Below are 4,851 nucleotides of genomic sequence, written 5' to 3'. Positions count from 1 at the left end.
TATAAGAATGTCTAGTAATAAATACTGTTAGTTAAAAACATTATGTAACGGTTAAAAGAAGAAGTAATTAACACATTGTAACAATTTTTCTTCTTCTTTAGTTTGATTTGTGTGATTATAAATTGAAATAGAAACTGTGTTACAGTGAAGTTATAAAACCGTGTATTTTTGTCCAAATCCATATACGTGCAATATTTCTCAATTGTTTTGATTTTAGACCTTCAAATAAATAACTCAATCAAAATAGGAAAAAAATGTCAATACGAGTAATTGATATGTAACACCCTTATCTCCTATTTTTATATGTCTTTTTATTTTCTATCAAATAATATCAACCTAATTATTTTCCTTCAATTGCATTTTTATTTGGGATTTAATTGAAATACACTGATAGTGTAAAAAGATTTTACACCGTCAATTAATCATAGACGTTGGATATTAAAATAAGTTTGATTTTTATTTTAAAAATCTATAAAATAATGCAGACAGGTGATGGTGATGAATTAACCGTGTAAAACCTTTTACACTAACAGTGCATAATAATTAATCTCTTTTATTTGTGTGATTATAAATTGAAATAGATACCGTTATAGAGAAGTTATGAAACCGTCATTTATCGTGTCTAAGGCTGATTGTAGACTATCAAATACAAAATTCAACAAAATAGAAAATAAATGTTAATATGATATTTCCTCTTCTCATCTCTCTTTTTTTTTTGTCAATTAATATTAATCGAATTATTGATTATTTGATAGGGGTGGACAGTGGTCGGTTTGGATTGGATTCAGGTCCAAATATTAAACCATTTGAAATCATGGATGCAACTACAAGACCCAATTTCGACTGAAATTTTAATCGGTTTAATCATATTCGGTTGAATCGGTTAAAATGAATCGATTTGTACGATTAATTGATAAAAAAAATTCTGTTACTTTTTAATTCTATTTTTTAAATTAAAGCAATATTAAATAATAATTTTAAAGCACTAATAAATATAACAAATTGCACAGTTTAATATTATAACAAAGTTACAAATGCAACCGTTTAACACTATAATAAAGTTTTATCATACAGTCTAATTTATAATCATCCAAATGAACTTTGATCAAACTGAAAATCATAACACATCCTATCAAACATTCAAGCATCAATGGTAGTATCAAATAGTATCTATTGCAACAAGCATATATTACGGTCATCCAAATTTAAAACTCCAAATGTTTTGTAAATAAATTCTAACATGATCCAAACTCCTTGATTGTTCATGGTTCTCTCTAAGATAAGCTGCTTCTGTATTCTAATCCATGACCTCCTGAGCAAGAAAACATGTTTGAATGAAGCAAATTACAATATGAAACAACATGTGTGAATATATTAGCAACAAAACTTTAATTGCTTAGGTAAACTGAACATTAGTGGGATAACATCAAATCCTAAGACTAATTATAGAGGTTAAATTAAACAACAAAGAAATGAGGAACAAAATTACATTGAGACTTAATTTTTACCAGTTATGTAAGGTTTTCCGCAGAAACTAATACTTACCAAAAGTCTTCCCAAAATCTGCACAGAGTGACCAAATATATGTCCCTTTAGAACAAGTCATTCTAAAAATCAATATTTGCCTGAAAAAGTATAACAAAGTATATCAGGGCCAACACGAACAAATTAACTACAAAAGGTAAAGAAATTATTTTGAAAATATTTTATGAGGAGAAAACTCCTATTGTGAGAACAATGATGGATAATATGATTACTAAAACACATAATCGATAGTAGGTGGAAAGTTATTAGGCTGGTATCTCGGAGAAATCAAATTTAGTTTTTTCTTCATTGCAAGAACAAAATTCTAAGCTAGATCCAATGCAAGTATAAACTAGAAAATACAATTGAATAGATATCTCTGGGGAAATTAGACAGAAAATACCATTCTTTTCAGACCAATTATATTAATTAGAATATGAAATGGGAAAAGGCCTGAAGATTTGGATTTACCTCAAATTAGCTTTCAGTGAAATACATGAAACAACAAAAATTACTTAACTCAAACAATCACAAAATTTGCAAAGAACTATAAATCTCAGCCTATTACATATGCCAAAATCTATAAAAAAAAACCAACAAAGAATATAAAATTACCTTCAATATATCAGGATTATTTTATGGTCCTTTATCAGATCTAAGACAACGTCCCTCATCTGCACATGAGCAGGTAGCTCCTACAAACTCTGACAACTCACTGCAAAATTGTTTCCAAGTCATTGTATAAGCAGTACTATAGTTTATCTTCCTGTATTGGATTTTGACGAAAGCATTTTATGTGGTTATATTAGTGGCCTACAATAAGTAATCAACTCATGAGATTTTGAGAGACACACACTTTTTATCTCAAGTCTTCATCAACAAACCAACTCCTAAAGATTAGATGTATTTAGTCTGTTCTTCTTTAAGTTTTTTTTTTTGGATTATTATACATATAAAGAAAACTAATAAATTTGCCACTTTTCAAACAATAATTATCCTTTAATTTATAACACCCTTAACTATTTATTAATTTATTTGACTTCTGTTCTATTTGCAATAAATATTTATAGGTAGTTTTGAGAAAGCTGTAATCAATACTACTTTAAAATTTTAATTTTTTTGTAAAAATTACAAAATTTTATCAAAAGTGTGAAACTTAATAAAAAGGAATGGACGGGAGTCCCTTTAAATTAACTCAATTAATAGCATGGATATCACATTGCAGGGGCACAATATTGAAATTTCAGCTATTAAACTAAAAAGCAGTTAGATAAATTAGTAATATGCACCTAAAACTTACATATTATAATTTCCAATTCTCTAATAAGTATATTGATTAATCAAATCACAAACTAGAAAAAAATTGGAAACTCAAAAAACAACAATTTTGACAACTAACTCACAAAAAACTTATCACAATAATCAAAGAGATAAACCTTGGTGAAAAATATAACAATTGTAGTTCTCAACAAAACCAAACTCAAAATAAATTTACTATTATATGCCTACATTTTTTTTTAAAATGACGTCTATAAAGTTTAATTGTTCTGATGTGTTTTCATATTTTAAAATTGCTCTTATGTTCAAATTACTTTAAGTTTCTCTACAAAGATCTTTGTATTTGATTAAAATATTCAACATTTTGTTTTTTCTTAAATGGATGGATATTTGATCCTTCACGAAATCCATTGTTGAAAACAACATCGAAAATTACTTCAAAAGTAAAAATACATCACATGAAACACAATAAAATTAAGAAAAAAATTACAATATTAAGAACTAAACCAAAAGAAGAAAGGAGTCTTCAAAGTAGTATCTAAATGTGTGATTCATTATTAATATAATATATATAAAATTACAAAACAATAGAGTCAAGTAACTTGAAAAACAACTAAAAATACATAAACTTTATCATCCAAAAAGGAGTAGCGGTAATTATCCGCTTTACTTCCCTTATGGTGTAATTCATACTATATTTCTTAGTCATACAATTAATACAATAAAAATACTACTATCATTATAACCTCATATAATTTCATCACATAAATGAGGCAATGTGTGTACTATAGTGAATATATTTATTTGAATACATAATGAAACCTATTTAAGGTTTATGGATTGAAAGTGTCTGGGAGAAAAATGGAAAGGAGGAGAAAAAGGAATTGGTTGATTCGGGAGTGCTGGGAACTGGAGTGGGAGCTGGTGATGACACTGGTGGAATGTTGAAAGATGAATCAATGGATGGAAAGCTAGAAAATGGTGGAAGACTTCCTTTAGGCAATGATGGAATTACAGGTAAATCTGATAAATCTGATTTTGGTAAAGATGGGATGGTAGGGTTTGGTAGTGTGGTTGTTTGAAGAAGACTACGCGCATCGACATTGATGCTTGTCATTGTTACGACAAAGAGTAAAGCTAGGATGAAGAATTTGGAGGAAGCCATTTATGATAACTTGAAGAATTGTATTGAGAGAAGATAGTTTGGGATTTGATGAGAAGGAAAGGGAGGACTGATGGTCTTATATAGGGTAAGAGAGATTAGTATAGCTTTCTATATTTTACTTTGCTAAAAGTATTTTGTGTTTAAATTTGTTGGCTAAGTATAAAGGTCAGAATACGATGATTTTTCTTCTTCTATTTCCTATTAACAATTTTATTTAAGATTGTAGGTGGGATGAAGATCATATTATTTGACAATCCTTCCTATATTTGGGCTCTAGAAATCTAAAATCTAACAATTTAATAAATAGACAAACCATCTTGTAAGCAAGCTACTGAGCTATAAATGTAGGAAGTGGCATTTGTACAATAAAAGTGTTAGCATTGCTATTTGAGTTTAGATAAGCTCACACTTTAATGTTTACTTCAAATTGAAGAGACTAATGAAAGTTACAATCATATAAAATACATCACGATAAACTCTATAATATATTAAAGATGATAAAATGAGATTAGAAAAGAATAAAAGATATAAAAAAACTAAAAGGAGTACAAAAAATGAATTAATATGCAATCTAGGCATACTTCAACATCAGTTCACAAAATCTATTCAACTGTATCAACCATCAAACGAGCAAAACAACTAAAAAAAGCACATATCGAAAATGAACAAACAAACGACGAACTAAATAAAGACGATATATGCATATTTGAATCGAGAACAAAGTAACTGAGAGCAAATCAACTTACCTCTCTTTAGTTTTAGAATATTCATTGGTATTACTAACGGAGATCGAAGTACTCCCTACATGTACAACGAAACATCAATAGACCATTACAATAATTTTATCATATACCAACGGACACTGTTAGTGATGGCTAATAAAA

General features: G+C 28.1%; 1 long non-coding RNA gene across 1 annotated transcript; it reads right to left on the bottom strand.

Moving 5' to 3' along the window:
* Positions 1–995: 995 nt before the first annotated feature.
* Positions 996–2,444, bottom strand: LOC127100508 (uncharacterized). The gene is made up of 3 exons (XR_007794451.1): positions 2,140–2,444; positions 1,546–1,625; positions 996–1,312 (listed from the first exon to the last, which is right to left on the bottom strand). It is a non-coding gene; the product is annotated as an uncharacterized LOC127100508 (long non-coding RNA).
* Positions 2,445–4,851: the final 2,407 nt, after the last annotated feature.

Source organism: Lathyrus oleraceus, chromosome 7 (assembly GCF_024323335.1).
Source record: "Lathyrus oleraceus cultivar Zhongwan6 chromosome 7, CAAS_Psat_ZW6_1.0, whole genome shotgun sequence".
NCBI classification, from domain to species: domain Eukaryota; kingdom Viridiplantae; phylum Streptophyta; class Magnoliopsida; order Fabales; family Fabaceae; genus Lathyrus; species Lathyrus oleraceus.
This window is presented reverse-complemented; position numbering and strand designations above follow the sequence as displayed.